This window comes from Anomalospiza imberbis, chromosome 4, assembly GCF_031753505.1.
Source record: "Anomalospiza imberbis isolate Cuckoo-Finch-1a 21T00152 chromosome 4, ASM3175350v1, whole genome shotgun sequence".
NCBI lineage: Eukaryota > Metazoa > Chordata > Aves > Passeriformes > Viduidae > Anomalospiza > Anomalospiza imberbis.
This window is the reverse complement of record NC_089684.1, coordinates 50,997,979-51,019,016: the sequence shown is the minus strand read 5'-3', so window position 1 is coordinate 51,019,016 and position 21,038 is coordinate 50,997,979. Positions and strand designations below refer to the sequence as shown.

The 21,038-nt window shown below is 44.4% G+C and overlaps 1 long non-coding RNA gene across 7 annotated transcripts in view; it reads right to left on the bottom strand.

The window, feature by feature from the left end:
- LOC137472940 (uncharacterized) overlaps positions 1–18,808 on the bottom strand; it is a 59,555-nt gene extending 40,747 nt beyond the window's left edge. For all 7 annotated transcript variants that reach the window (XR_010998499.1, XR_010998501.1, XR_010998497.1 and 4 more), the window contains exons 1-2: positions 18,534–18,808; positions 18,001–18,120 (exon numbers count right to left, since the gene is read on the bottom strand). This is a non-coding gene — a long non-coding RNA (uncharacterized lncRNA). The remainder of the gene's footprint in view (positions 1–18,000; positions 18,121–18,533) is intronic.
- Between the last annotated feature and the right edge of the window lie 2,230 nt (positions 18,809–21,038).

The window sequence follows — 21,038 nt, the reverse complement described above, 5'->3', positions numbered from 1 at the left end:
TTCTCAGCTTGCAAACAATCCATGTACCCTTTGCAGGGAGTAAACCATGATGCTAAAATACTGCCCAGCACAAGCACTGAGCACTAGGAGAGGGAAACTAAAGCACCTTCAGAGAGAATCCAGCCAGATGGCGGCCATGGATATGCCCTGTATCAGAAAATAAGTCATTGTAATCCTGACTTTCCTCCTTGACTCAAATTGTTTTTAATACACTGTTTGCAGAGTAACAACAACAAAAAAAAAAAAAAAAAAAAAAAAAAAAAAAAAAAAAAATAAAAGAGACATTAACTGACTGATGGCTGTTGCTTATCCTGCAATATCCTGAGGACCAGACCCACAGGAATGGGGGCCAGTACCTGGGAGTCCAGCAGCCAAGAGATGTACTGGAAGTCACACAGGTTTGCACCATCTCCCAGTTACATGCCAGACAGTGCAAATGCCAGAAACCCAGCACAGCTCCTGAGAGGGAAATAATCACTGCTCTCCCCAGGGAAGGGAGAAACAGCAACTGTAATTTGTGTAGAACAAATTCACCTTATCATCAGTTGTCACAGGAGAGTCCCTAGGCCCTGCTGAAGAAAATGTAGCTGGAGAGAGGCAGCTTATGTCAAAAAGTCCAGCAAAGCAATCAAATGAGCTGAGAAGGGCATGCTTGTGATGTGGTGGGCAGAGGATTGAAGGCTTTGGTTATTTGAGCTGATGAGCTCGGCTGGTGGCTCACAGGGTCACTTCAAAAAGCACCTCTGCCTCTGCTGGGATGAGTGTTTGACAGGTTTTTAGCATAAGGACTCGACTAACAAGCTAGATGTTAATTGAATTTATTCACTGGTGATGGGTGCATGGGTTTCCTGTGCTTTTACTTAGGTTTGCACGCAGTCAGAAGATTTACAAGCTGTGAACATCTGCAGTTTGGAATTACTTTTACAGCTACAGGAAGCTTTTCAGATTAACTAGTAAGATTAAGAATTTTCTGCTCACTTATCTTCCTGGTGTTTAAGAAGGGAAGTGGGCAGCAGGATGGAACAAGTGCTCCTTTCCTGGATTGTTCACGTTCCCACACATACAGCTCTCCACCCTGAGTAATCCCACCAATGTTGGAGAACCTTTTTTGTCCCCCCAGAAGTTGAGGGATCTCCAAAGCTCACTGAAGCCCAGATGTCTCAAAAAACTTTGTGACTTATGTTGTCTTAGTGATCTGACAGCCTCACCTCAAACTAAGTCCACCCACCTGCTCCTGGAGTGGATGAGGTTGATTTTCCCTGGATTCTATAACCATATGGGGAAATATCCACAGGCCTACTGTGGATGGGAAGATGGTGGCTAAGTTTGCCTCAGAATAAAGTAGTAAATCTGGTCTGTTTCTGGAGGCCAGGAGCAGAAAGGCAGCCCCTCAGGTTGTGATATCTTTTTTTTCTTTGTAACGGCTTTTGGTCTGATAACATGAGTTAGCCCTGAGACATTGTTCTGGGGAGATTGATAACAATATCCTCTCTTCTTCTGAGCTGCTGCTGGAATTGTTCAGTGGTTGAAATAAGTCCTTTGATTATTGTTTCCTATTGCTTGACTAGTTTGATAAGGTATTTTGAAGTCAGTGGAGTAAACCAACTCATACCAAGTAATGGTGAGGCTTGCTATTGTTCTGGGATGATTTGCACCATGATAATTTCTGAGGCATTTGGATGCAATGTTTAATTAATTCTGGTGAATGATTTAAACGCCAGTCAATTGCTGCTAACCTGAGATAAGGCTATTTGTATAATTTCAGTATAATCATCTTCTCCCCTGCATTAATTAACACATGACAGCATTACACTGACAGCTTCTTAACACTTCTCTAACATTTCTTCCAAATCTCTCTCTCCCACTTCCCTGTGGACAATATGTCAATAAAACCCCCAAGTATTCTTTTTGAAAGCCCTTCATGTTTTAGTGTTGTGTTTTGCTGGGTGCAATGACAAAGGCTCATACCAGTGACAAGGCCAGTTGGTCCCTGTCTGGCTGAAAGACTGATGAAGAAGCCATGGGGTCTCACTAGCCTTCAAATTCATCCTGAGATCCAGAAGCCACAAATACTGCTAATAATGACAGGACCTGGGAGATGTGAAGAACCTGGGGCAAGGCCCCCACTGGGATGAGGAATTGCACAGGAGAATTAGGCAATTGACTTTTTTGGGTACTATTGAAGTGGTCCATGCTCTGCTGCTGAAAGGACACCATGTGTTTCATAGTGCTGGAAAACATTTTTCAGCCTGTGGGTTTGTTTTTCATCATCTTTGTCTCTGCCTCTATATTTTAGCAATAGACTGTTTATGAATTATTGAAAGTATTGCTGCACTTCCCAAACATCTCTGCAGTTGTTCATCTGAATTCCTAAAGATTTTCTCTGACATTTTCTGCAAAGGCTTCTGTGTTCTGTAATGACACAGAGACCCACCTTCACCTCATCAGGGAATGACATCTGGGTCCTCTTGACCTCACATTCTCCATCTCATGGCATCATACCAGACCTCAGATGTCCAAGTTAGGTACCCTGGCTATGTTCCCTCTATGGTCTTGGAGACTTCCCATGCATAGTTATTTCACCAGACTTGTCTCCTGCTACTTTAGGTGCTTGTAACCAGCGTTAATTCAGGAAGAATCAGGGGTCCAAAATATATTCACAGGTTTAACTATTTGGTTTTTTAGCTTGCTCTCCCCCATCTAATCATTAATTCACTGCTGCAGCTTACACAAACAACTCTCCAGAAATGACCCTTATTATCCGCTGCCACAAAAACAGAACCTGTCCTTAAATCACAACTCTGGCACCAGAAAAATATCTGCAATGTGATTTCAAAGAGGTGGATGCAGGCTTTGGAAGGAATAAGTTGTGCACAATTCACTACTCAGAAATATCTCACAATTGGCTGATGTAGCTTTGAACTGAGTCACCACAGCACACTTGTGCCTGAAAGGAACAGCAGCTTCCTGAGCCTGGGCTGTGCAGAGGTTGTTCCTCCACCACCCTTTCATCCCGCAGTCCTCCCTCTGGCTGGCACACAATTTTCTGAGTCACTGGCGCTTGTGCATCTTGCCCTTGCACAGTGATTATCATTTCTCAAATCATCAGTAGTCCTTCCTCTCCTGCTGCCTCTGTGTCTTAAAATAGCCAATAGAGCGCTGCACCCTGTGGAGAGGATGACTTTGCTCTTAAACTATCTCGGTGGCATGCAGGTAAAGAAACACAGTAACGAGTGGCTAAACAGGGCTTCTCACAAGAACCTTTTCAGCTAACTGCATTTCTTTTTTTGGTTATTGAAGTGTGGGGGGAAGTGTGATCTTCTTTGATGTATATCAAGCTTTGACTAACTTGGTTAAGAACCACCACAATTCTCTGGCCTTACCATCTCGTGGACAATGGCTTGGACTGATCCTTTCACTGACCTCACCCCCTGAGTCACCAGGTATCCAGAGTTTCTGCAAAAATTAAGCACCATTCAAAATTAGCTGCCTAAGTCTTGTCTAACTTGCACAGAAGAACACTAACAAGAAGATTTAAGAGACTAAAAAGTTTCAAAGGAATCCATTTTTTGCCTGGAAGTATTAATTCCACAAAGCAGAAAGGTTTGATTAGATATTCCCTAAGCATCACCTCACAGAATAGCATTTCTGTTTACCCCAGCTCACTTATATTTTTTAATGCAACACACTATAGCATTTTTCCCCTTGGATTGTGGTTCCTAAAATGCTAATACTGCATTTTAGCTGCAGGTCCCTCTACATTGCATTCACCGGTGAATCAATTTGTCACCGCTTGATGTTCTTGCAGGCTAGCAAATGTATTTGGAGTGCTTGAATGCTAATAGTCAAAAATATTTTCACAGGGCTCTACAAACAAAATTCATTAGAATACCGTCAGTATTCCGTGTGAAAAAAATGGTCTGTAACAGAGATTCACCCTTGTAAAGCTGTTGTGGAAAAGAAAATAGACACGTATAAAGAATGTTTCTGATAGAGGAAAAAATAACAAAGTAGGTGAGTATCTGGGAAGTACAGCTTTGTTATTAAAACACTGGGCTGGGAGATGGATGTTTGTATCATATTTCCAGCCTGCCACAGGTTTCCCATATGATCGTGGACAAATTGCTTGCAGATTATTTCTGAAACTGGCCTGCAGTTTTTGGGTGACACTTTCTGAAGACTGACACTTCCTCTTGGCTCCAGCAGCGCCAATGCTGCCTTTAATCCTGAAAACCTGAGGCCAAGGCTGTATTAGCTTTGCCTGTACCGCTCTGAAAGATCAGCCCCCAGAGTGGGCTCGGCACCATGTGTCCGGTCTCCTGCCCACCACAGAGCTCATGTCCGAGCCCTGGCTGCTGGCTCACAGCCTGCCCAGGCAGCTCTGCCAGCAGGGTTTAGACATTCTCCTGCTCTGTCTGGCTGGACCTGCCAGAGCAGATCTGTTGGGTTTGCTCCATGTTTAACTAGCCTGGTCTACCTGTCACTACTGAGTGCCAAGGCTCAGAGCTCCAGCACAGCATCCCCCCAGCTCATACACAGGAAACAGCAGGGAGGCCTCCATGGCTGTTTTGTAGGGAAGGACCTGAACAGTGGTAATCCTAAACTGAAGTCATTCTGCCGTAAGCTTGGATCAAGCAGTTAGAAACAAAGGAAACAGTCATTGGTATCATAGAATAATTAAGGTTCGAAAAGCCCCCTAATATCATCCAATCCAACCACTAACCCAGCATTGCCAAGTCCACCATTAAACCATGTCCCTAACACATCTACACTTATTTTGAATGCTTCTAGGGATGGTGATTATGCTACCTCCCTGAGCAGTCTGCTCCAATGCTTGACCACTCTTTGAGCAAAGAATTTTTTTCCTAATATCCCATCTTAACCACTCCTGGCGCAAATTAGGGCCTTTTCCTCTTGTTCTATTACTTGATGTCTGGCAGAATAGGCTGACCTCCACCTGGCTACAGCCTCCTTTCAGGTAGTTATAGAGAGTGATAAGGTTTCTCCTGAGCCTCCTTTTCTTCAGATAAAATGCCTCCAAGCTCCCTCAGGTGCTCCTCATCAGATTTGTGCTCCAGACCCTCCCCCAGCTCTGTTGTTCTCTTGTTATATTCCAACATCTCAGTGTCTTTCCACTGAACATTCCAATTTAAAAATTCCAGTGTCTTTCCACTGAACATTCCAGTGTGTGCCTTGGTTCCCTCCCTGGTACAAGGGGTTTGGTCTCACTAATTAACTTGCTGGCTGTGACAACAAGAACTTGTATTTTTGAAGTACCCAAACAACAAAGAGCTCCAAAGACGTGCCCAGGAGAAAGTAAGTAATGCTGTATTCAGAGCAGGATTTAAAGATGGGTATTAAATAAGACATAGGACCCTTCCACAAAAGTAAGGATAGAAGAGATTATTGACTAACTGCTCACTAATTAAGCATCATCCTTTCTGGGTACTAAATGAGGTGAGGGACTAGAGGAAATGATGTGTGCAACATCTGTCTTCAAATGCATGTGCATGGAGGGGCCTGAATTAACACTGCACAAGCACTGTTAGTGCCGACATTTCCTTAGTTGAATGCTAAGTTTTGACTGCTTTTATAACATACTTTTCCCTCTTCCAGTCTTGTACTTCACAGCACTATTTGGGCCAAAGGAAATGGAAGTAGAGCAGAGATAGCAAATGCTTCCTCCTATTCTCAAACACCAATTCTCTTCCACTCTACATTGGTGGGGAACACAGATCTCACAATACAAGAGAATGGGGCCCTTGGCATCGACACTGGGAAGCCAAAGAACTGCAGTGTCCCAGAATCACAGTTCATAATTTGTGTTGGGACTTGACTATGCCTTTGTTTTCCTATTTACACAATAACAATGCAGATTCAATTTTCCTGAGGGATTTTCAAGGCTTCACTAATATTTAGTGGCACCATTAATAAAGAACCTGGGAAGAGCAGGTTGCAGTGGAGTATCTGATGTCTTAGTCTTCAGGCAGTAGTAATTTCCATTGATTGCCCGGTCACATTACCTGCCAGAATATGAAAGAGCAGAACAAACTGTAGTGAGAGGATCTGGTTTTGCTACAAGTAGAAGAATCCCTCTTAGACAACACTCTTACATACTGCCATTGACCACAGCCAAAGAAAAAAAAAAATTGCACTCATGTCAAATATTTATATATTACAGCTCAAAAGTACCCTCCAGGAAGAGCAGGAGAGAAAAGAAGTGAGAAAGCAACAACCTAAGACAGGAGGAGATCATTTATAAGAGATGGGCAGTTCATATATCTGTAGGAATGAATAGAGCCAGTGGAATGGTCCCTGTGACACAGCACAATAGTCTATTGTCTCAGTGTCGATAAATCAGCCTCTCAGCCTGTGCTTTGAGAGCCATATGTTCATTATTAAACACTGTTCTGTGCTCCCTCTTGTGTTTCCTCGCCAGCCTTGTCCACGCTGTGCGCAGAACGCTGCCCCTCCTACCTGGACGAAGCGGTGATGGTGACTGATCCTGGAAGGGCACTTTAGTTGCCATTGTCCCACAGGGGTTGTTTCAGCTCCACACAGCACCACACTGCTCTGCATTAAAGTCTGGCTCCCAGCAGTGCCCATCACAGTGTACCAAATCCCTTCAGTGCCCACATGTGCTGCCAGGACAGAGCTCTGCTTCCCCCATTTGCCTGGTGGAGCAGGTTTATGTGCAAGGTGCTCATGTGTGCAAGGTGTGCAAGTGGGGATGCTACAGGGGTGGCTTCTGTGAGAAGCTGCCGGAAGCTTTTCCCATGTCTGACAGAGCCAATGCCAGCCAGCTCCAAGGTGGATGGAGGATATAGGGAAAATCAGGAGTGCAGTTAAACCCAGCAAGAAGGGTGAGATGTGAGGAAGGTGTCTTAAGATTTAGTTTTTATTTCTTATTATGCTACTATGATCTAATTGATAGTATAAGAATTCTTCCCAAGTTGAGTCTGTTATTCCCATGACACCAATGGGTGAGTGATCCTTCCTGTCCTTATGTCAACCCACAAACCTTTTTTTAGGATTTCTCTCCTCCATCCAGTTGAGGAGGGGGAGTGCTAAAGTGACTTTGGTGGGAACTTGGCATCCGATGAGGGTCAACCCACGATGTCTTACCAGACAAGTCTGCACACTGAGAAGATCTCACTTCTTGCCTCAGTCAATAGGATCTCCTCATTCTAGGCAGCAGCAAGATCACCTTGGCTTGCAGGTTCCTTTTTAGGGGAAGCTTTTGTTGAGAGCCATACTCTGATGAGCACAGGAAGATTATGAATTCCTTTACTAGAAGTTTTATAATTGTAAGCACTTTCTTGTCATAAAGACATAAACAGCCTTATGTACTACCAAACATGCAAAATTATTTAGAGCCATCAAGAGCTTTTCCCCAAATGCAGGCTTTGCTCTCCACTACCTTCCTGCAAAACAGTTGCAGCGTATAAGGTGGGTAAAGGTAGCTTTATCTGCACCTGGGCCCAGCAGGCAGAGATTGGATCTGAACTCCCCAGAGGCCACTGTTGGCTGAAGCAGATGCAGTGCTGTGTGAGAAGCTGGGCTGTTGATCATGAGCAGCTTTTAAGATTTCCCTTCCCCTGGGAAGGGTGTTAGGCATCACGATCCTTCTCCCATTAAGATTGCCAAGGTTAAAAATGTCCCTAAGAATCCTTCACTGAACCAAGCTAACCTGGGATATAAAAACAGTAAATCCAAGCAGTTTTAGGCACACATTTGTTTATTTTCAGTGCTTTACTCAGCTTGGGCAATGAGCAGAGAACATTTCATTTGTCTTGGCTCCAAGTCAGCTTCTTCCTGGATTGGCAGAGGGAAGGTGGTGTGTGTATTACAAGACACAATGTAGAACTCTGGTTAGAAGAGCCATGGCTGATAACCAAGAGGACAGCAATAATTTTTTGAGTAAGTACCAGACTCAAATACTGGCCACCTGCCCTTATAAATGGCAAACCTCTTCTCAGTGCTCTCTGTGGGAAAGAGCTGGAGGGTGACAGGACAGTACAAGAAAGCCCTGAAAAGATCCTGCAGTCATTCCTGTGCTACAGCTACTGTATGGCAGTACCTTCAACTGCTCCTAATGGATGGCTTTTGCTCAAAATATCCTGTGCTGGGGAGGAGGCAGCCTCCCCAGGCAATCTGCTGCAGTGTTCCTGTAGCCTTGTGTTGAAAAGTCAGGTGAGGATGTCAGACGTGCATTATGCCATCCCCAGAGACTGGCTTTCCCTCCTCCCTTTTGCATCTCACTCTCTGGCATAGTTCAAGTTTGCTCAGATTGTTAGAGCTTACTAGATTTGAAAGTTTATTGTTCAGTGATGTATCTCTTGCTAAGAAATAAATTACTCTTTTCTTCTGACCACTTGATTCTTCCTTCCCTCTGTCTTGGGCAGCAGGGCTGGATTCTGGTGGGATCACTTGTCTGGAAAAAATTCTGTCTGTGCTCCCAGGTACTCAAGCACATCACAGACCTGCCAGGCCCTTACTAAATGATGCTTTACAAAAAAAAAAAAACCAAAAAAACAACAACAAAAAAAAACCACACACAAAAAAACCCCAAAACCCCCCCCCAAAAAAAAAAAAAACCCACAACAACTTCACAGAGGAACTATTAAAGCTTCAAAAGAAGGGGCATGAGCCAGTGGCAGGCATATGCCTCTGCTTGGTAAGTCCCCATACTAAATAAGAGCCAAAATTCTCATGTAAGCAGTGCTTGGCTGAAGGTAAAAATTAAGAGAATGAAGTCTGGCCATGCAGAGCATCTGTGGCAGCATATGAAAAAATGTGATTTACCAAGCAAGAGAAATAGAAGACAAATTTCATGCTGCAGATAAGGACAGACTGAAACAAAATACTGTCTGGGTGCAGAGATTAGAAGCTCTGAAAATCTGATATTATTAAAGGAAGGTGTTGCATTTGGAAGTAACGATCTCATTGAAACATTAATAATGAAAAAAAGCATTGGTTATATTATATGGCAGGGAATACATCCATCCTCCTAATGATAACAAGACAGATGATTTTCCCAAAACTCATGCCACTTTTGGCTGTAACAGAGGAGGAACTGGGGATTGCTCCAGAGCATATGGACCAAGGATTTGCTCCAATGCACATCCTCTTGTGAACATGCCACAGGCTATGATTAAGTGTCTAAAAGCATTTGTGAATGGAAAAATGATATGTGTCTGATGTGGCTGTGTCCTACTGCTTCTGCTTTGAAAAAGGATTTGCAACATAATCCCAGTGTTTCTAATGCTTCCCACTCTCTACATGCAGTACATCACTTACATTTCTATCTCTTTGGAGTCCTTGTTTGCTCAAAAGCAAATGTGTGGGTCTGTGGGGATTTCCTTCCTGTTGAACGGCATTTTTCATGGTACAGCATAACACCTGGATTAATTTGAAAGCAGTCACAGAGAGACATTCTAGGGATCCCAAGCAGAAAGATCTCTATACCTAGAACAAACTGGAAGGTGCTGTCCCTGCTCTGAGCTCACATCCCACCTGACAGGTCTCCTGCCTAGCATACAGTCCTAGATGTGAGAGCAAAGCCTAGCCACTACTACAGGGCTGGGAAGGAAAAGCAACAAATCAGCCAAATGAAACAGGAAAGATTTTTTAACGCTTTTAGGAGCAGCACCACAGAGGAAATACCAGTTTTGAACTCAACCTCTCTCTCCTTCTGAAACTCAGAGCAGAACAGCATGGCTGCCAAGCTACCAGACCTCTCTCCAAGGCACTGCTAGGCTCTGGACACCTCAAGCCCTCTCAGCAGCTCAATTGTCCCTGGGCAGGCTGATCCTCCAGCTGCCCTAGTGCTGTGCTCCAAGTTCACTTCCATATTGTACAGACTAAGCTTACCTCTAATTCTTCTTTGGAAGCTGCTCTGCATATTTCCACTGTCCTCTCAAGTGTGAAACCTCTCCAAATCCTACACCTGGCAAGGTATTGCTGCCCCTCCCCACCAAAGCTCATGAACTGTGCTTCATACACTCCAGTCTTTTGGCATTTCCTATAGAAATTGGTTCCTCTGGGCCTGTTTTTGTCAGCATTTGCCTCTGTGCTTCTCACCTGCTGCTGAGCAGACACACACTCTGCAGGTTTAATAAGCCCTGAGAAAGCAAGGACTGACCATGTCTCCAGCTGTGCTGCTGAATGCCCTGGGCTTGAGGGGGTAGTCAGGGAAACATAGAATGGTTTGGGTTGAAAAGGACCTTACAGGTCATCCAGTTACAGCCTTTCTGCCATGGACAGGGACGACACCCACTAGATCAGGTTGTTCAGGGTTCCATCCAACCTGGCCTTGAAGATTTTCAGGAATGGGGCATGCTAGAAAGAAGCAGGAAGGTGGCTTCTCAGCCTGCTGAGGTTTGCCATGGCAAGGAAAATCCCTTGCTGCTGTTGTATCCAGCCCCGTGCTCTTCCTTAGGGTTTGCCACAAGTATAGGGCTGGGACAGCTGATGGGTTTCAGCCCTGGATGTATGAGGTTTTGCAGGTAGAGGGACTGAGAGAGGAGAGGCCACTCCTGGCTGGCCCAGGTTGGGGTAGTAATGGGCAAAGGCTGTAGCAGGTGAAGTGTGGCACCTGGGAAATGTGGCTGAGTATGAGGAGGTGTTTCTCCTCAACAGCGTGCCTCATAGCAAAGCCTGTGATGGTCTATGCTACAGTCTCTGCTTTGCAGCACACAGGGGAAAAGAGCAGAAGCTTGTGGTGAATCCATTAAGAGCTGGGAAACACTGGTCTGTTTGCATTCAGTTAGCAAATGGTCAAGAAAAATTCTCTGAGGAAAGCAATTTTTTCCTGCTTTCTTCTTTCACTCTCCTGACTGCTTTGCCTGTGTCCTGGGGACTGAGAAGCCCATTGGATGTTGTTGTGAGGAGTGTTATCCTCAAAAAGTGACTTTTCAAGACTATCTTTAGACCTGTACCTGCCAGAAACAAACCCAGAGACATCTCTCAGCACTGCTAAAAAGTCCCTTTCACATCTCTAAGGCAGTGTGGATCCGGAAAATACTGCTTCAATAATGTAGAAAAATTGGGTCTCCAGAGACTAGCACATGCTAAAACAAGCTATATATGTGCAAATAATCACAGATACAACCCACAGACATAAAGATGGAAGGGAAACACCACTAAATATCTAAGCACGGGTTTTTGGAATTTCCCTCTCAGGCAATGAAAAGATAGTGAGAATTTTCCATCAGGCAGCCCAGAGGTTTTTTCTCTTTGGAACTCCTTGCAGGATGTTACAAGAGGAAACACTTTATTGGAACAAAGTATGACAGAGATATTTCACATGAAAAGGTCCATTGTAAAACTAACATTCCCCAGTTTGGAAGTGATAAGGAACATTTTGAGAGTCCTCACAAATGTGCTTCTGCCTTCCAGCTATCTTAAAAATACTGGTGTTGCACTACAGGCAGACTAAAGTGAATTCAGAACCTAAAAGCTCAGGAAAGAAATTTGGGTGCAAACCTGGGTTTCCACACTTCTTTATTGAACTGTACTGATAACAGTATGGACAATCTATACCATAACCCACGTCCCTGGTTGGCTGCTGAAGCACTGACAGGAGCTGTTCTTGTAGCCTGAGACCATCTGAGAAGATGACTATGCAAAGGAAGCACAGGTCCAAGGGCAGAGCCCTGAGGGCCCAGAGCCTCCAGGCACAGTTCCAGGTGCTGGCACAGAACAGTTACCTGGGACAAATCAGGCTCTGCCATCTGCTACAGAGAGCTGCAGAGCTGAGCTGGAGGGCAAGGGAGGAAGAGACCAGAAGGACTTTCTTCTGCAGACCCCAGGGAGCTCACATAAGCTGCAGAAACCATTAGAAGCCTTTTCTTTCCAGGTATTTGAAAAGCATACAAAGTATTTTTGAGGGTCACAGGAAAACCAGGAAAAAGCATTGGAAGAAGCCCCTTGGAGTTACACTCCTCAGAAACAGCTCATCAAGGGGATGATACATTCATTAGGGTCCTTGCCCCCTAGAAAGAGGATGACAGCACCCACTTGCTTAGAACAAACATTTCAGGGCAGCTGCAGATTTAGGCTTGTGCTCTGTTGCAAAGATGTACTAGCTGCTCTTACAGCCATCCTTTATAGGGGAAACTCAGTTTCTACAGATATAATGATCCTTCTTTTGCTGAAAGGTCAGAACAGTTCCCAAGCTCAGTGAGCTCTGCCAGCAAGATGAGTTTTCTGCTACCCAAGGTATGCCTGCGTGCAGGCTTCTGTTATTAGAAAGGAAAAGCAAAGCCCTACAATGCTGTGGATATGGTCAGACATTTCTGGAACTGATCCCTTCTGATATGAGCACAGCAGCCTTGTTCAGAGCAAGGTTACAGCTGGGTTTTGGGTTGGTGTAATTGCTGTGCAAGAGGAGGCTCTGTATGAACCAAGGGCTGAGTGGCTGTGGCATTCCTGTGTCAGGTGCAGGAGCTGCATCACTTGTGCTAAACTAGGCTGCTCCTGATTGCCAGCATGGGCCAAAATGCCTCCTCTAATATGCTTAGTCCTCTCTTGGGATAGAAGTGTTGAGAGCTGTGCCCATATGGTTCCCTGCCATATAGGATTAGCTACACCGGTATAAAATAGCTTTATACCAGGCTAATGTCTTCCATTCTGCCTTTTAAAGTGGTTAAAGAAATCAACTTCCATGCACAGGCAAGACTTGACTTTCTTTCCATGCTTGGAAGGTTTTATTCACAGCTACGAAAGCCAGACATTTTATCTTTCTTTTTTCCTTTGTTTAGTGAAAGTCTGACTCTCAGAGAAGAACCTCAGCTGCTATAGAACTGTTCTGTGCATGGAGACCCGAGAAACAGAAATATTTCTTGTTATGGATTAGCTAGGAATTATATGAGAGGAATCCTCTCCTCATTAAAACTGGTTTGTCTTGTGCCCACAGCTCCCAGTGGCTGGCAGTTGACCGTGCATGGTATTTTTTTATTCATGAGCTAATACCAGAAACTGCCTCTGAGCAAGATCTAACATTGGGCACAGCCTCAAGGCACATGACAGTGTTCTTCCACACACTCCGATTTTCCCAGTGTAGCCATCACTCATCCATCCAAATTTGCAGCCAGAACTACGACAGACACAAATCCGGTTAGAATAAACCCAGCTGAGGGCTAGACCTGGTGGAGGGTATGCAGCTGGCCAGCTGCAGCTGGTGAGGTTGTGGTATTTCTTGTCACTAACAATTGTTATGCCCATCAGTTTGGATCAATTCCCTCCCCTTCCCTTTTGATTTTTGAGAATCTGCAGTGTCCACATTGGCTGCCACATCTTTGCTCAGAAACCTCATCAGGCTGAAAGAATGAGGCAAGAAACAGTCTTTTTGACTGACTAGACTTCAACTACATTTTTTCTTTGGTTGGGACAATAAAAATGAATTTTTTTCTGCTGTCCTTTCAGAGAGCTGGGCTGCCTGAAACCAGAGGGACATCTTGGATGAGGAAGGTTGGAAAAAGCACCACTGGAGCTTCCAACACAGGTGAGCATGGCAGAGAGGACATGGTCCCATGTGGTGAATGGTGGAACCGAAATCACTAAATCACAGACTTGCAGAATGAGAAAAGTTGGAAGAGAACATGGATGGATCATCTGGTCCAACTGCCCTGCTCAGGCAAGGTCATCCCAGGGCACATGGCACAGAATTGTGTCCAGATGGTTCTTGAATATTTCCAGTGAGGGAGACCCCACACCCTCTCTGGGCAATCTGTTCCAGTGCTCAGAACAGTGAAGAAGTTCTTCCTCATATTCATGTGAAATTTCCTGTGTATCAGTTTCTGCCCATTGCCTCTTGTCCTGTTGCTCCTAGAAGAGCCTGGCTCCACCCTCTTGGCATCCTCTCTTCAGATACTAACATATAAATGATGACAAGTAGGAGCAGCCAGCAGTGGAAAGGGAAAGTCACAGGAAGAAGCAAGAAGAAAATGTCCAGCAGAGCTAGCTAGGGAAGGAGTGACCCCTGAGTGGGTGGCTCTGGGAAAGGCCAGTGGGATTGGTGAGGCATCTCTGTCCCACAGCCAGCCCTGGGATGTTTCCTGAAACAAAGTAGAATTAAGTGACAAATACAGAAGATCAGCTATTTCAGACACTGTTAAAACTTGCTCCGTGTTTATGTGTGGAGTCAATGGAGTTGTTTGTACTCAGGCCAGATTTGAAATGACCTACCAAGTCTAAACTGGCCAGTATAAGTAGAAATTCTTACAGCTCCTTGTGGAAATTTAACCATACAATGATACCACAAAATCATAGAAGTCCATTCCAAAGGGATGACTGCTGAAGACCAGCAACAGGAACAGCACAGAACTTACAAAATGTGCTGTCAGTCTCTCACAGAACTAGCCAGCAAAACTTTATAAAAGCCTGCAAATGTATATGATGAAAGGAGACACAGAAGAAAGTTCAGACTACAGTGGACATGCTAAGTATAGAGGGGAAAAAAAAGAGATGTTCCTAGATCACACTAGGTAGCTAAGCAACTAACCTACAGAATGCCAAGCTCAATTCCCCCTAAATTCTTCCAAGAACTGAAATGAACTCTTATAGCGGATACAAATCCTGAGTCACTGAGCAAAATCTCAGATAAAAAGAAGAGATGGAAGAGAAAACAGCCATTAGCAAATCTTGCATAAGGAACACAAACCCATACTCTAGAATCTTGCATAAGGAACACAAACCTATACCCTAGAATGAATCAGGGAAGGAGGAAAATCCATTCAAGGATACAGAGATGAATAAAACAAATTGTGTCAAAGCTGAGGTGAATAAACTTTCAATTCATATGAATAAACTTTCAATTCATATAACCATGCTCCAGAGAAGACAGGAAAAGGACTATAAAAGACCTTTTGGAAATGCAGATCATTACCTCAGGAGATTACGAGATTACTTAAAACAGTCTGTTTGTTTTGTTGTAGAAAGAGAGAAAAACAGTTATGAGAAATAATTGCATGTTTTCTTTATTTCTTCAGACTCTGAGGTATCTTCTGCAAATGGCAGGTTTTAGCACATTTTTAGCATATTTTTCCCTGCCAGAGCTCCTCTTCCTCAGAGCAAGCACTGACTGCAGTTCACCATTTCTCAGCGTGTCCCGGCACACGCAGGTTGTGTTTGAATCCAGCTGTTTGCCCCAAGGAGTGGGAAGAGCAGGACACAAGTGGAAGGCTGACTTACCATTTTCAAGGCTAAAATTTGGCAGTCTCAGCTAGAGCACTGACAGCATCTCCTGTGCTGACTAAATGTGACACTGTCTGGAAATTTTTTTCTTAAAAGATGCTGCTCTAGGCAGGTTTAAGCTATTACTTGCCATGCCATTGCACAGCTCTGCAGGAGGGTTTTGCAGACAAACCAAGCTCATTTAAGGAGATGTGTGCATTGCACTACAGAGCCAGAGGAAAATTCTTGCCTCAACCTGAAGCAAGTATAGTATTACATTCCTTGAGACCAGCAAATGTTCTGTTACATCCAGAAAGATACTTAAAATATGGCATTTTACTCAAAAGTACAGACACAGTGAAGGTGAATTTTCAAAAGCAAAGCTCTGTAATTTCTCATGTATGTGATGAAAACTTTGGGTTTACTTAACATTTTATGAAGAAGCCAGATTCCAGATGTATGAACACTTTGTCCAAACCACACAAGCACAAAGGAGGTTAAAGATGCATCATTAACTGCATTAAATATTCCAGGCATAAGCCCCTGAATTTAATATTTCATGAACAGTTAGCAATCTATTTTATGAGGATCTGTAAAATACCTTCATTTCTATCCTGTTGCCATTAGTGAATTCGTTAGCAAACTGTGTCTGCTAACTTTGGTTAATGTAAATAAGGACATAGATATGCTGGAAGCCAGGAAAATAATAGGCTCAGATTTTTAGCTCCTACCAACTGGTGTAGTTCTGATGGCTTTGCTTCCACTGTTGACATTCAGCTCACAGAATGACACGCACATTTAGACATCTACAGGTGGGCATCAAAGTCCCCATTTCAACCTGTGGAGATGTAATTTCCCTCTCAGCTGAGAGATGGCTTGAATAGTGCTTTGAACTCCACTCACCAATGGAGTAGAGTTCCACTCCTGTACCCCTGGATGCCAAATCAAGTTATCTTCACAGCCCCCACCGGAAGGTCTGATCCACAGTATGAGGAACACAAGAGCAATCCTGGTGGGACAGACCTGTGCCTGCTGCCCTTCATTGTCATGGCTGGTGGCTCACTTCAAAAAGAAATGGGCATAACTCCTCCCAGTACAGGAAGGCATTGTCTCTCTCTCTGGATCACAAATTTCCATCTCCCATCCTGTTCTCTTTCTCCAGATACTCCTATCAATTTCTTGAACAGCCTCTCCTGCCAACTATCACAGTTTTCTGGATTTAGTGTTATTTTTAACTCGTTTGCAGAGTTTACTGAATGCTGAGTGCCTGGGGAGATGCTTTTTCTAAAAATGACTCAGTGACCAAGGTAAATCAGACCTTTTGCTGGAGTTAGTAAAGTATTAAACAAACACTCCCGTGTGATTTGCAATCTCATGTTAAGTGATTACAATCAACTGCTAGACATGGCAGTACCAAAGTGCTGTCAGAATGACTTTCTGCCTCTTTGTGGAAACCTGAAGAGAAATATTTTCTTCTTCCACAGAAATGCAGCACTTACTAAAGGTTTATACTGCTCTGAGTTTCAGTTTTCTCACTTTGTTTATTTATCTTCTTGCCCTCAATTGGTCTGGTACTCCTTGAAAGTACCTGTTAGATTCATCCCTTCCTTTCACAGGTTATCCCCCTTCTAAGTGGTTTTTGAAGATGGGCCTTTTCCTCTAAAGGAGTGGGGTTTGTGGCACTTTTTTCTCTTTTGATGGCACAATGACAGCTTTGCTCCCAGGTTCCTGGTCTGTTCTCACTCCCTGTGTGCTCAGTGGCAGCAGTGAGCAGGATTACTGCTACTTCTTATCACCATCAAAGCTGCTTTTCTAGCTGTGATGCAACCGGGGACAGGCAAGCAGAAGTAGTTACCAGTGGGGCACCTGCTCTTTCAATTAAAGTCACCTTTCCTTCAGACGTCTGGGTTGGCTAGAGCAAAGAAGGGGATGAACCTGTGCAATTAAGCTCTATTTTTAATCTCAAGCACAGGGTAGTTCAACAACAAAATATGTGAGGATAGATTTTTGAAAAAAAAAAAAAAAAAAAAAAAAAAAAAAGACATAAGATCCACACATTTTTCCATTTCTATTTTTTTTTCCATTTCTACCCTTATGGCTGTAAACAGAAATAAGGTACAGCTCCTCAAATAACTGCTGAATCCTCTGCTACTGCTGATGCACAAACCCATGTCATCTAAGGAAGCATCCAGATACTTGCTCAGACTGTACAGTTGCTGGAGAAGCAGACTCTTCAAAATTTGTCATGTGAGATATGTCAGACTGGTGGCAATATTAAGACACTTTGCATTTTACCTAAGCTATGTGAATCTGCATGAGCTGGACCTGAGACCAAAATATCTTGATTCAAGCAGAAAACAATCCCAATATTAGGTAGCAGGGATTGCTTTTGTAACACATTCATTTAAAGGGAAAAAGTGGGAGGAACTACTAAACTAGTAGTAGTAGTAAACAAGGAAGTCCCTGAATAAATCTTTTGAGGCATGGGGCTTTAGGCTGACAAAAGTTCAGCTGCAAACATGATATCTCATTTCCACTAAAGTATTCTGCATTTAAGACTTTTGGCTCATCCAAGGTCCACTGAAGCCAGAAAAAACACTCCCATCTTTTTCCATGTGTTTTAGGTCAGGAACTTTCTGAGGAAGATGTGTAACAAAACCAGCACATTGAAAGCAACAGACACGTTTCCGGCTTTGCAGAAAATCTAGCTAGGGAGGGAAAACAGACAAGAAAATAGACTATTTTTGTGATTTTTTGCAATAGTATCTGACTGTGGATTAATTCGTTTTCCCACTTAATAGTATTGGTCCCTTGTTCCCTTACCTTGCCACTGTGTGTAATAGTCATTTGTTGTCTCTTGTCTCACTGTGAACTCCTTTGGAGCAAGGACTGTGTTCTGATTTTGTATGGCCCCTGGCCTAAGGGTTACCATCCAAGATGCTGCTGCAATGCACACACAAAAAAAAAAAATTTAAAAAAAATCAATAAATAATGACAATATCTCTTGTAAAGACAGCAAGCAAAAGTGCCAGACTTTGCACCGGTTTTGGCTGGGTTTAAAAGTCCCCATAGTCCTCTTCTGTCCCCTTCTGGGCTGCACAGTGCCAAAGGACTCCATGACTTTGTCCCAGCCCTTGCTAAAATGCTGGTTGGGAAGTGCTGAGCCTTTTTGTCTACTCTTAGTGACAAGGGTAGAGCCAAAGGCACTCAGCCATGTTTCAGGAAATACCCAGTCCATTGCAGGATGTGGCCCCGATGCGTTGCATCTGTATCATAATCAAGAAGATGAAATCTGTTACCAAGTCACGGGTACTAAATTGTCCCTGTAGTAAGAAAAAATGGGAAATTATACATACCACACCATGAAGCAGTTCATTTTGGGGGGGCTTATTCTGACAGCTTGCAGTTCTCCTGACTGCTTTGCACAGATTCTGCGGACAGTGAAAACAACTGTCCTTCTGGCATGATCTGGAGCTAATTCATCAAAAAGTAACAAGTTTTCCATTACTGGCTCCCTGTCCTCTTTCTTTAGGCATTCTGCCATTCTAGTTTGGTGTCCTGGCATCTTGTGCTGGAGCATCCAGCGAGTCTCTTCCCCAGAGCTGTCCGTGGGCTCCCACTCCTCTCTGCAGTTCACTGTTGCCGGGACAACAGCGGCTGCGGCCGAGTTCCAGACGCACAGCCAGGTGAGACTGTGCCGCCGAGATCACCTTCCTGCCTGCAGCAGCAACGGCCCCCAAATGCTAATTAAAAATACATCAGAAGACAGAGAAGCCAGCAGGCTTCGAGCCTCATCTGAAATGTATGAAGTGAAGACTTTGGATGACATCAGGAAGCGCTGACTAAGTGATCCAGTCCCCAGGACTCCCACTAATACGACAAGCGCAGCCTAGAGATGAGACTGTTAGGACTAATTAAGCTGACTCGCTGCAAAACGTCCAAGAGATCAAAAATTCCATGTAAGGTCGATAATTGACGCCCGGCAAGCCTTTATGGAGGGGATGCCCTTGCAGAGGGCACTTAAGGGCCGCGTCGGAAGCGAAACGCTGCCTAAGAGCAGGGAGAAATGCCCTCGGAAGCGTGAGGGGAGGGTGGGTCCCCACGCTGCGGGCCGCGGGGCCGAGCACGGCCCGGCCCGGGGCGCCGCAGTACCGCGCGCTGCCAGCAGGCGGCGGGGCGGCCCCCGGCCGGAGACGGGCGAGCGCCGCCGACCCACAGAATCCCAGAATCCTGGAATGACAGTGACAGAGCGGCAGGGTGACAAAATCCTGGAATCACAGCGTCACAGAGCCACAGTCACAGAATCCCAGAGTCACAAAATCCCGGAGTCACAGAATCCCGGAATCACGGAATCAGAGTGTGACAGAGTCACAGAAGCACGGAGTCTCAGAACCGCAGGATCTCGGAATCACAGGATCTCAGAATCACAGATTCACTAGATTGGAAGAGATCTTCAAGATCATCGAGTCCAACCCAGCCCTAACACCTCAGCTAGACCACAGTCTGAGGAGATCCGGGATGGCCATAGGGGGTGAGAGCGACAGGGACTCCTGACCGTGCAGGGACCCCGGCTTGCCCCTTAACCCATACCTATGGCCACCAAAAGCACTTCCCAGCCTGGTTTTCTACAGCTCCTTTTAAATATCCAAACACGTAATGAAGGCAGATGTTTCCATTCTAGTTTGATTTTCTTTTTATTTAAAGAATAAAAGTCAATGGGTCAGGTCCATTTTTGATTCTCGCTCATCTCACTTTCAGGCCCTCAACACCACATCCCAGCAGCTGGGCACTGATTTGAAAACAAGTATTTCCCTGCTTTTCTGTTAGCTGTAGAATCATTGTGGTTATGAAATACTTTTCAATGTGAACAACACTATCCTTTTAAAGGCAAGCAGCAGTGCCGAAACACTGAAAATTGTTTCCCTTATCAAAGGTGGCAACGAGGAGAGGGAAGCGACAAGCAAGGACTGCAGGCTGACTGTGCTGAGTACAAAATGTGTCAAAAGAGAAGGCAGTTCAAAATGGATATTGATGCATAAACTACAAGGTGTCCTTGAAACTCAGAGCTGTAAGTGGCAGTGGAAAGGGCAAAACCCCTCTCAGCAAATGCTCAGATTTTGTTCTCTTAGTATTAGTGGTGTACTTGTGCTGGGAGCTTCAGAGACCCCATGATACTTTCTCAGGGATGAGAAAGGAATGGGAACCCTCATGTCTAGGGAAGAAGGATGCTCAGAGGAGAAAGTGCTGCTCTCACTGCTGCTCGAAGTACAGAATATTTCTTTCATAACTACAGGTAAAGCACTCAGAGCTCCAGCCACAGAAAAAAAAAACCACCAGACCTCTCAGTGACTTTGCAGATTTAAACTCTGAGGTCTTTGTGCTTTGATTTTCTAACTGCAAAAAGAGACAAACAATGCAATTTGCCTGCTGGAAGCAGAAAAATGTTGACAGATAACACAGGGGCAGGGGACATACCTGCAAAGGAAATCCACAAAGTAGGTTTATCACCAGGGGGTTGATTTATCTGTCATCAGTCAGATAAGTAAAAATGTTCTCAGTCTGACAAAATCCATCTTGTTCAGCAGGTGAGTGCTAACAAACAGAGAGCTCTTTAGTTTTCTTGGATGACATCAAAATATCACGTTTTCCTTAAAGAAAAGACTGAATTTCACTCCAGAAGCTGCTTGTCACCTGTGACCAGCTGTGTCCACCACAGCACTGTCAGCAGTGAAAATTACAAATACCCTGACACAAAGACAGAAATCCACTCAGACCCAAGTATCTCTTTCTTCCTGTAATGAGAGCAGCTCTCTTTCTCAGGACAGTGGCAGCTGGATCAGGTCTTACCACCAAGTTTCTAT